Source organism: Elaeis guineensis, chromosome 2 (assembly GCF_000442705.2).
Source record: "Elaeis guineensis isolate ETL-2024a chromosome 2, EG11, whole genome shotgun sequence".
NCBI lineage: Eukaryota > Viridiplantae > Streptophyta > Magnoliopsida > Arecales > Arecaceae > Elaeis > Elaeis guineensis.
This window is the reverse complement of record NC_025994.2, coordinates 122,199,475-122,212,102: the sequence shown is the minus strand read 5'-3', so window position 1 is coordinate 122,212,102 and position 12,628 is coordinate 122,199,475.

The window sequence follows — 12,628 nt, the reverse complement described above, 5'->3', positions numbered from 1 at the left end:
AAAATATTACTGATTGAATGGTTTCATATGGCAAATTATGACAGATCTATTTTTTTGGACATCTTCAGCCAATCTTTTTTTATAATTTAGTAATATTTTATTTTGTGAATCTCACAGATGTATATTTGTCTTGATTAATAAAAATCATCTAATTTATGATAAAAAAGAAATTAATCCTACAATATCATTTTCTAAAGAAAAATATCTACTTCTGAAAAAAAGATATATATATATATAGAGAGAGAGAGAATCCTCTCTCTCACACCACACAAGAGCTCTAGTTCTAATAATAGGGAAGGCTCCTACCTATGGGTGCAAATAAATTAAGCCACTCAATACTTGCTTGGGCTCTAGTATTATATAATAGAGATGGCTCCCACGTATGGGTGCTTATGAATTGAACTTTAGCATCCCCAATCAAGATCATTCACCTAGTCTTTGAAAATGGTTCAAGCCTAACCCTTTAGTGATCTGGCTCCAATCATGGGGTTGCCATTTGTCTTGAAAACTATGGATCTTATTGCGGCTGAAATTCTTGCTGGACCGAAAGCGCTGGAGTGAGGCGACGTCCGATGAGTCAAAGACAGATGGACCTGCAAAATAAATTTTCTCCGGAGATGGCTCTGACAGAGACCCTCCGATGTACCTCCAGCATGGATCCTCCGACGCTCAAATCGGACTCTTTGGCTACAGAAGGGAAAGAGCGAGCATTTTTTTTTGGAGAGAGAGGAGGCATACCTTTGAGGATCTCTATGTATCTTTATATATGGGAGGCTGGAGCCATGAGAGAGTAGAGATTGTCAGAAATATTTTATCTCCATTAAATATTCTTGAAAATTATGCTTGGCCATATCTCTTCATGGCACGTGAAGGCCATGCATATTAATGGCATGGGTTGACCAAAAAGATTAGAGGGCTTTGTTTTGCTTTTGGACAATGTGACAGGGCCGCAAAAAGGCCTCTCACAGTTATAATTCCAAGTTATTATTTTTAATGGTCTGATGTGATAGTCATTTGGAGACTGAAATTATTAGATGCTTTGACCGTACCAAGAACTGGAGGAAGAAGGTCTTGCAGGGGCCAATGGCTGAAACTGATAGCGGAAGCCGATGTCGAGATCGGCTGAGCACAGGGAGCACGATCGCTCACAAGCGAAAGCCATGCACAGGAGGTTTAGCCTTTGCTTGGTCTTCCTCTCCTTGCCACATTTTCTCTTTCTCTTTTGTTTTCTTTTTATCTTTTTATGCTGATCATGGAGGGATAGAATGAGAAGAAAGGAGGCAATTAATGCTTTTGTCAGACTTGGTTCAAAAATCCTCCCTCATGTCTCCCGCCAGTGCCAAAATACCCCAACAGAGATCTTGGAGAGGGAAAGAGAGAGAAAGCCATAAACCTCTTTTTTGCCCCTCATGATATTTTTGGGAACTGTGCTTGGCCCTTTGATTTTCTAAAGGCTGATAGATAGTATAACATCACAGCAAGTGGGAGCCACTCTCATTAATTATTTGGGTTGACAACCAATAGATAAAAATGGGGCTTGCTCAGTTTTATCCATGGCCATTCCTCTTTTTAAATGGGATGACGTGACAGGATAATTATGAGGTCTCTTGAGGACTAACAACTAAAACCAGGGGCTAGAGGTCGATGTTGGGATCGGTAGCTAGTATAAGGGCCAAGACCCCAACACAAACCATAGGCCGAGCTAGGGATCGAACAAGCAGGGGGGCGCGAGCATCCGCGGACAGAAGCTTACATACAGGTGCAGCTTCTCCTTGCTTTTTATCTCTACCATCTTTTCTCTCTCTAACCTCATCTTCTTCTTCCTTCGTCTTTGCTCATGATGGAACAAGAGAGGAAGAGGCAATTAATACCTCCTGCCAAATCCAAATGATCTGGTTTGGCGTGGTTCAAAAGTCCTCTATTTACGTTTTCAGCTTAGTGCCCAGAATACCCCCAACAATAGCCCCCCCCCCCACTCCCGAGTTTGAGCCATAATTGGGTTGGGCAAAGGGAGTACCACAAACTTATCGAAGACATGCCAAGATCATCTCTTTAATCATGGCGATGCAGATGAAATTTCTAGTTGGCTCGCTTGTGAACTTGAGAAATGAAAGCATCCATTTTGGCTTATCAGGGCCTTGGCTCTGCTTGCTAGGCAGCGAGAGGCCTTGGGTCTTCGTTGGTGCTTTTTGGCCTTGACCATATTTTTGTCACTAAGATTGTGCTCATATATTTCCGACTGATTGTAATAATATTTTTGTATGTTATCTGTTACGAACCTCCCTTCCTATTTGTGTCTTCGGCACAGCTGAGATACTACCTTCAACATATGCTGCACTATTCCTTGTCCTAAGCTAGAGTTAGGCCCAGAGAATACAAACCAATATTTTGTTTCCGAAGACATGAATCAAGCTTCAATTTTTCAACCAATGTGACATACCTATCGCACAGCTGATTAGTTTGCTTTAATAGTTTGACTTGATTGATGTGCGGATATCTCCAATTATGATCATGGTAGGCATCATTGTTAGTTGTGGTCAGAGGGCTCTGAGCCCAGATGATGTGGGGTCCTCCTCTGAGGCATTGTCAAGTCATTTCATTTACTCTGACTTCCAAAAAATTAGTTTTCGAAGGCCGATTTTGAGAGGCTGTATTCTTAAAGCACACGATCCCGCCTGTCTTCACCGCCCTTGTCTTCATGTGGGCCCTGGAATGCATGAACCAAATGAACCGGCCAACTGTCAAAGGGGGTTCAAATCTTGCCAATGGGTGGGATCGGCTTTTGGGAGATATCGGCTTCATGGAGGAGATCGGCAAGATCAGAGACGATCTCCATACCAGTGGGGATGTGCGGAGGCTTCGCTTCGGCGTTAGGATCTCAACATCGCCATTAGTCTCATAAGGATGCTTCGGCCACCATGAAGGGTGGCCTCGGAGCCACCAGGGGCGTGCATTAGTGCCTAGAGGGTCTTGGGCCACTAATCTGATAGCCTTAGAGGCCTTAGAATCGCTGATTTGGTAGGGCGTGCATAGAGGGCCGTCGATCCTAACTTCGATGTCAGTGGACGTATGTGAGGGAGATCCCATGAGGCCTCGGGCTAGCCAATCTTGGGTTCGATATCGGCAGTCACGCAAGTGAGCACGGAAGGAGATCGAGACCAACGATCCTTGCTCCGATGACGGTTGACACATGCGTGAGCGTGAAAACGGCTCGAGGCCATTGACCTCGGTCCCACCATGATTAATAGTGCACGGGAAAGTCATTCAGAGGTGCATGGAGAGGGATCGGCTACATTGCTAGATTGTCGGAGGCCTTCAGTTGGCAAAGCTCAGCATCATGGGGGTCTCACGAATGTCGAAGTTGGCCTCAGTGCCGTCGAGGGCGCACGGGAGGCATTGAACCCTTGGGTTTGAGGGGGGTAGGTGGTGCAAGCAGGGAGATACAACTAGAACGGTCGGATCCAATACTATGAAGGGGGATCGGCATGGGTAGCTCTTAACCTTGTGGCCGTGGGTTTGAGAGGCTCTACCACCGGCTTCAGGAGGCGCATGAGAAGAGCAAGATGGCTCGCAATGCCAACACCATGATGGACGTCTGGGCGCGCATAGACGCCGACATCAAGCAGGGGCTCCGTCATGCCAAGGCCATGCAGGAGGCTTCGGTGCTGTCTCCAGCCGTGCACGCATAGGGGGCTCCGGAGACATTGCTTAAATCCAGGGGAGATCGGTGGCGCTGAAGGGAGGGAAGCCTAGAGCTGGTCCCCTCCCCAACATGGGTACTCGTTTGGACATGTGATGGGGGGCTCGTCGGTAGCTCTAGCATCATCGGCACTATCCCCCCTGATATTTAGAGTCTCTCTCCCCATCTCACTATCCTCATCCTCTTAGCCAATAACCTCACAGGAGATATTACCCGCTCCATCAGTCGCTCCTAGTGATCAAATATCTCGCTCTCAATGACAACCACTTCGATGTGTCCTTCCCAATTGAGCTCGACAACCTCTCAAGCCTCCAAATCCTCTTCTTGCACATAATCCTTTCAATTCAACATCGATCCCTTCGACATTCCACAATTTGTTTCAGCTGAGCTACTTGTAGATGGCCTAGACTAACTTGAAGGGCGAGATCCCTGAGTTCATCGAAGATGTGGATAGAGGACTTTTGAGGTTGGAGAGAGAAAAGATGATGGAGATAAAAAGCAAGGAGAAGCTGCACCTATATGTAAGCTTCTGTCCGCAAATGCTCGCGCCCTCTATGCTTGTCCAATCCCCACCTCAGCCTACAGACTGTGTGGTGGCCTTAACCTTTGCACTGGCTACCAATCCCAACATCGGCCTTTAGCCCCTGACTTTAGTTGTTAGTCCCCAACAGACCTCATAATTGTCCTATCACGTTATCCCATTTAAAAAGGGGAATGGCCATGGATAAAGCTGAGCAAGCCCTATTTTTATCTCATGGTTATCAACCCAAGCAATTAATGAGGGCGGCTCCCACTTACTGTGATGTGACACTATCCATCAGCTATTAAAAAATCAAAGAGTCAAGTACAGTTCTCAAAGATATTATGAGGGACAAAAAGGGGGTTTATGGCTTTCTCTCTCTTTTCCTCTCCAAGGCTTTTGTTGGGATATTTTGGCATTAGTCGAAGACAAGGGGGAGGATTTTTGAATCAAGTCTGACAAAGACATAAATTGCCTCCTTTCTTCTCGTTCTATCCCCCCTGAGCAGCATAAAAAGATTAAAAAAAAATGAAAGAGAGAGAAAAGACAGCAAGAAGAGAAAGATTAAGCAAACGCCAAACCTCTTGTGCATGGCTTCTGCTCATAAACGATTGTGCTCCCTATGCTCAGTCGATCCCGACATCACCTTCTGCTACCAGATTCAGCCATTGACCCTCGTGAGGCCTTCTCTTTCCAGTTTTTGGTTCAACCAAGGCATCTAATAATTTTAATTACTAAATGACTGTTAGAGACCTTTTTGTGGACCCGTCACATTCTCTAGAGGCAAAACAAAGTCTTCTGACCCTTTTGGTCAACCCATGCCATTAATATGCATGGCCTTCATGTGCCATGAAGAGATATGGCCAAGCATAATTTTTGAGAATATTTAATGGAGATAAAATATTTCTGACAACCTCTACTCTTTCACGACTTCAGCCTCTCATATATAAAGATAAATAGGAATCCTCAAAGGTATGCCTCCTTTCTCTCCAAAAAAAAAAAGCTCGCTCTTTTCCTCTCGTTGCCAAAGAGTCTGACTTGAGAGTCGAAAGGTCTCCACCGAGGCCACCTTTGGTGGAGATTTATTTTGCAGGTTCGACCGCCATCGACCCACCGAACGTCACCTAACTCCAGTGCCTCCAGTTCAGAAAGGATTCCAGTCGCAACAGATTGATGCTAGAAGGAGGACGGCTCCCTCGCACTGGCGCCAGGCACCCAAGCGACTGCCCACCTTTGGAAAAAAAATGTCTTATCTACTATTATACTACCGTGGAGAGCTTCCTTGTTGGTGGGACTTTTGAGAGTAGACTATGCTCCGTGTTACTCATTAGAGGCATCCTACAACCCATTCTATAGGCTCCCGACCTCACAACCCCTCCTGCTGGCTTCTCTATATGCGACCATCAAGCTCTTGTTAAACAAGAGGCACCAGTATCTTTTAAGCTCTCCGGATTAAATCTAAGAATGGGAGGCAAATAATTTAAGTCGAGAGGATGCAAGCTCATTCATGAGGAGTGATCACAAGAACCCCATCAGACTGGTCCAACGACATCGCATCTCCAAAAATAAAAGTTGGCCGAACATCTAGTCTTTGAAAGAAATTTCTTCTGGCTTGAGAGACCCTCTTTCTCTTCACATGATTTTTTCTTCTTTTAAAATATTCATTAAAAGAAGAGGGAGAAAGAGAAGGAGAAAGGGTCCGTTATAAACTAATGAGAAAAGAAAGTGGAAATATGTAAGGGATTTCTAACTGATCTCGATCTCTCCTCTCCTGTCCATACCTCATTATAATGGGACTTTACACCTACTCCATTATTTATTGTCGTAAATGCCTTTTTCTTTCTCTTATCAAAGTAGGAGGGACTTCTCAAAGAAAACTCCTTAGGTGATCCGTAAATAATGTCGAATCCAATTGCTCAAGTGCTTCTTCTTTCACTGTCACAAATCTAATGGATTGGAAAATGCCCCTTCAAGCACTCCCAATTGGGTCTGATAATGGAGGCATGCAATCCACATCGGAAGGGAAAGCAAGCTTCAAAAGATTTGCACAAAATTTCTTTGTAAGAGATTCTTAAGCCCTTATCTTTTACTTCATTGTCTTTTTTTTGAAAAAATTGCAGACCTGCGAGCATCAAAATCAAGATCAATCCTAGCCCCAGAATATGGTCGTTCCGAACCCCAAGATCAGGTTGATCCGAACCCCATAACTGGTTGATTCGAACCCCAGAACCAGGCTGATCTTATCTCCGAAATCAGATCGATCCGAAGTCAAATCATATCCGATCCGAAGCCAAATCTATATCAATTCAAAGTCCAGAACCAGGTCGATCTAAATAAAAAAATTAGCTCAAGCTGAGACAAAGTTTAAATGCAAGCCAAAGCACTTAACGAGGAGTTAAACAATACCTAAGAGCTCTCTAACTGAACTCAACTTCTACAGCAATAGGCATCTAAGCCCCTTCTATTATTTTATTTTTTTTTACAGAATGATAGACCCTTGAGCACTTAACAAAAGCTCAGTAGGAGAGCCGCCAAAACCTCCACTCTTCTGTGGGAGAGCTGGCAAAGCCCTCATTTTTTTGAGGGAGTGCCGCCAAAGTCCCCACTCTTCTATGGAAGAGTCGGCAAAGCCCTTATTTTTTCAAAGGAAAGCCATCAAAGCCTCCACTCTTCTGTGAGAGAGCTGACAAAGCTTCTATCTATTTGGTGGGAGTGCACACGAAGCCCCCATGATGGTGAGAGTGCACACAAAGCGCCTAAGATAGTGGAAAAGTATCCAAAGCCCCCACCTATTCGGTGAGAGTGTAGATAAAGCCTCCACGATGGTGGAAGTACAGATGAAGCCCCCATCTATTCGATGAAAGTACACATGAAGCCCTCACTTTTTCAAAGGAGTGCCGCCAAAGCTCCCACTCTTCTGAGGGAGTGCCGCCAAAGCTTCCACTCTTCTGTAGGAGAGCCGGTAAAACTCTTACTTTTTCGAGGGAGAGCCGTCAAAGCTCTCATTTTTCAGTGAAAGAGCAGGCAAAGCCCCTATTCTTTCGAGGGAGAGCCGTCGAAACCCTTACTTTTCAATGGAAGAGCAGACAAAGTCCTCACTCTTTCGAAGGAGAGCCATTAAAGCCTCCATTTTTTAGTGGAAGAGCAGTCGAAGCCCCCGTTCTTCAATAGAAAAGCCGGCAAAACCCCCACTCCCTAGTGGGAGAGCTACCGAAGATCCCACTTTTTAGAAAAAGAGAAGATCAGATCAGAGTAGGTCGGAGTATGCTAGTACAGGTGGAAGCTAAAATCCACTAGTTGAAAATCTCCTTTAGTGGGGAAAGAGAAGACCCCATTTTTGAGTGGGGGGTAGAACTCCTTAATGCAAAACTCTAACATATCTAGGATCGGACCATAAGAAAATGTAAAAATCGAAGTAACAGGTAAGCAAGATGGCGCCGAAGCCATGAGTTTAATACTGTGGGGTCCGCTCTTAACATGGAGTATCTCATCATGTTTTATCTCCATGCCACGTGCGCTAAAAGGTCACCAGTACATTGAATGTTGCACTCCCTTCTTATCTCATTGATCCTCAATAATGGGCCATCCACTATGAGCATGCCTCAGGATTTATCTTTAGGTCACTTGAGCCCGATGCGTGCAATAATTTTTCCCCTCAAGATGGGGGAGAAAGAAGGGTAGTGGAAAGAGAATGTGGCCAAAAGATGGAAAAAAATAAAGCTTTTCATGGGATTGACTTTTGTTGATGTCAAAGTCGACCTCGGACAACTGCATCTGATCTCGGATGATGTTGAGACTGTCCATGCATGGCCATTGTAGGTGGCCCCTACAAGAAATTTCCATGCGTACTGTGCCATGTTATCCTTGGATATCATCAATTCTTAAAGGCGTCAAAATGGATCGACCGAACCCATGGAGGACTGACCCTTCATGGGTCGGACCCATTAGGGCCAGGCCAAAAAAGTTTTTTTCATAAATGGACCATCAAATAAACAGCCCAGCCCTAGCCCTTATAAGTGAAGGGCCTAAATGGGCCGACTCTTATAAATGAAACGGTCCGGCCCTTATAACTTATCAAAAAATTAAAATAATTTAAAAAATTATAAAAATAAAAAAATTATAATAAATTAAAAAATTTTCAAATATAATACTTCATCAAATAAATAAATAAAATTAATCTCTACATCAAATTTTAAAACCTCAAAAGTAAATATGAAATAACTTCAAAAAATTTGTAATAATATCATATACTCCATTCTCTACAAGAAAAAAATATCACAAACTAATTAAACTCCATAAAATCAAACAAACCAATAAGTAATAAATATTGTTCAAATAACATTGAGAACAACTATTGAAATTCAATCCCTATTCTCAAAATTTTTGCCATAAGATGTTTGCCACCAATATTTCATTAATTAATAATCATCCTCATCTTCTTCGATTATAACATTAGAATCTTGACAATCTTGTTTTGGCAAATTTGCATTAACTTTTGTACTTGAATCATCATCTTCATCTACAATCCATAAGTAACAAATAACAAAGATCAATAAATAGTTAGAAAAAAAGCTATTTTGCATCCAACTAAATTCAAATTTTTATCTTAAATTATAAAAAAGATATTACCATCATGAACAAAGCCATGTAACTAATTGCGGATGCAAATGAGAGCTTGCATGAAGAACCAATCCTAACATGATGGGAATTGGGAAGGGCATGTGGACTTTCTTTTTCTAAAGAGATAATTAGACTGGGGCCTAATTACTTCTATTCAGTAAATTTGAGGGAGATGGTTAGTATTAGCATATGAGAAAGAAGAATAAGAAGAAGAACAAAAGACATCAAGAACAAATAAAACTAGATCCACACCAAAATTGTCTCTTTTTTTTTTAAATAAGTAGGTCGGCCTGAGGGCTAGACGGACCAACCCTTCACGGGTCGGACCATAAATGAGCCGAGCTAAAAAGCTCTTTTGTTAAATGGGCTACCAAAATACTAGCCCAGCCCTACTATTTTAAGGGCTTAAACGGGCCAGCCCGCGGGCTACAGTCTATTTTGACGGTTCTATCAATTCTTAACTGTGCGTTGGTTACTGTGCATATGCTTCAAAATTTGCCTTGGTTCCAGATCCAAAAAAAGTAGATGCCATCTGTAAGCGGCCCTCCATGGGCGGCCCGCGATTCTTCATGTGCGTCAAGCTTTGGACAACATCGAGATCATCCATATACAGCCCCATGTGCAGCCGTTTCTTAAGTTTGACGAAATCCAATCCCACGATGGGTGAGATGCCATGCTACCCCTTGGACAGTGCACCACCCACCGTGAGATGTTCACTGAAGGGATTTGCCTTGGTTCTCCCATACTTGATGAAAGCCATGATCTCTCATCTCATCACAGTGACAGATAAAGAAGAGAGAGAGAAAGAGACGAAAAGGATGGGCAATGACCAATAAACCTCATCTTGTATGTTATTTGGGAGGCTTATAGCCTTATTGGAGGTGAAATATTATTAAAAGAAGGGGAAGAGGGTGGGTAACCCTCACATATGTTGTTCTTCATCCTTGCCGAACTTATCAACAGAATTGATCCCTCGTGCCTCTCTCCCCTGCATCCACACTAAACCCACCAACGTGAGCGAGCGACATAATCTTCAATAGTACTGAAACCCGCCAGAGCTGAAGTCATCCGCGGTGCTATTATACGTGTCCCGACTTCTGATCAGAGCTCTTCCCTTCCATTGCCACCGATTCCTATCAGATCTAAACCTCCAAGTTCTGTCTTAGTTGACCTCCATGGGCGGCTGTAGTACTCCTGCATGCGCAAGACCGACCACGACGGTAGAGGATGGAGAGTTTCGAAAGCTTGCCGAATTTCTCCAGGATGGATCCATTCAATTGATTGACGGAGACATCTAGCTGCTCCATTTCCAATATATCGATCGACCTATTGATCTTGATCTCCTAATGAGATTGTTTTTAAACAAATATAGGTACTGCAAGTTCTTTAAATTCCAGATACCGACGAGTATGCTTCCATTAAGGGAGTTCTCCGATAGGTCCAAGTGGTACATCTGCATCAATTCTTTGATGAACTCAAGGATCTCACCCTTCAAGTTATTTTAGGCCATTCACAAGTAGCTCAACTGAGTCAAATTATGGAATGTCGAAGAGATCGATGTTGAATTGAAGGGATTATGTGCAAGCAAGAGGGTTTGGAGGTTTGAGAGGTCATCGAGCTCAGCTGAGAAGGACACATTGAAGTGGTTGTCATTGAGAGCAAGATATTTGATCGCTAGGAGCCGACCGATGGAGCGGAGAATATCTCCTGTGAGGTTATTGGCTGAGAGGATGAGGGCAGGGAGACAGAGGGAGAATGATAGATATCAGAGGGGATTGTGCTGATGATGCTAGAGCTACCGATGAGCCCCCCACCGCATACCCAAGCAAGTACCCACATTGGCGAGGGGACCAGCTCTAGGCTTCCCTCCCTTCAGCACCACCAATCTCCCCTGGATTTAAGCAATGTCTCCAGAGCTCCCTATGTGCACACGACTGGAGATGGCACCGAACCCTTCTGCATGGCCTTGGCACGATGGAGCACCTGCTCGATGTCAGCGTCTATGCACGCCCAGACGTCCTTCATGGTGTTGGCATTGTGAGCCATCTTGCTCTCCTCGTGCACCTCTTGGAGTCGGTGGTAGAGCCTCTCGAACTCACGGTCAAACGTTAAGAGCCACCCACGCCGATCCCCCTTCATAGCACTGGATTTGGCTGTTCTAGTTGTATCTCCCTGCTTGCACCACCTACCCCGCCTGAACCCAAGGATTCGATGCCTCTCGCATGCCCTCGACGGTGCTGAGGCTAACTTTGGCATTCGTGAGACCCCCACAATGCTGAGCTTTGCTGACCAGAGGCCCTAAACAATCTTTCAGTGTAGTCGATCCCTCGCCATACACCTCCGAATGACTTCCCTATGCACAATTAATCATGGTGGGATCAGTGTCGGTGGCCCTAGGCTGTTCCCGTGCTCATGTGCATGTCAACCATTGTTGGAGCAAGGATCGATGGTCCCGATCCCCTTCTATGCTCATCGCGTAACTGCCGGCATCGAACCCAAGATTGGCTAGCTCGGAGCCTCACTAGATCTTCCTCACGCACTTCCATCGGTATCGAAGTTAGGATCGGCGGCCCTCTGTGCACACACCACCAAATCAACGATTCTGAGGCCTTTGAGGCCGTCGGATTAGCGGCCAAAGGCCCTCTGGGCACTAGTGCATGCCCTTAGTGGCACCAAGGCCACCCTTCTCGACGGCTAAAGCGTCCCCACGAGACTAACGGCGGTGTTGAGATCCTAACGCTGAAGCCTCCGCACATCTCCGTCGATATGGAGATCATCTTCGATCTTACCGATCTCCTTTACGAAGCTGATATCTCCCAGAAGCCGATCCCACCCATAAGCAAGATCTAACCTCCTTTGACAGCTGGCCAGTTCATTCGGTTCTTGCGTGCTAGGGCCCACATGAAGACAAGGGTGGTGAAGACAGGTAGGATCATGTGCTTTGAGAATACAACCTATCAAAATCGACCTTCGAAAGCTAATTTTTCAAAAGTCAGAGTAAGTGAAATGACTTGACAATGCCTCAGATAAGGTCCCCACGTCATCTGGGCTTAGAGCCCTTTAACCACAACTAACAATGATGCCTACCATGATCATAATTGGAGACATCCGCACACCAATCAAGTCAAACTATTAAAGCAAACTGACCAGCTGTGCGATAGGTATGTTACATTGATTGAAAAATTGAAGCTTGATTCATGTCTTCAGAAATAAAATATTAGTTCGTATTCCCTAGGCCTGACTCTAGCTCAGGGTAAGAAATAGTGCAGTATATGTTGAGGGTAGTATCTCAGCTGTATCGAAGACACAAATAAGAAGGAAGGTTCGTAACAAATGACATACAAAAATATTATTATAATTAATTAAAAATAAATGAGCACAATCTTAGTGGCAAAAATATGGCCAAGAACGAAAAGCGCCAACGAAGACCCAAGGCCTCTTACTCCCTAGCGAGCAGAGCCAAGGCCCTCGTAGGCCAAAACGGATGCTTTCATTTCTCATATTCACAAGTGAGCCGACTAGAAATTTCATCCGCATCGTCACAGTTAAAGGATGATCTTGGCACGTCTTCGATAAATTTGTAGTACTCCCTTCGTCCGACCTAGTTATGATTCAAATTAAGGAGTAAGGGGGTTATTGTTGGGGATATTCTGGGTACTAAGCCAAAGACATGGATAGAGGACTTTTGAACCACGCAAATCCGGATCGCTTGGATTTGGCAAGAGGCATTAGTTGCCTCTCCCCCTCTTGTTCCATCACGAGCAAAGATGAAGGAAGAAGAAAATGAG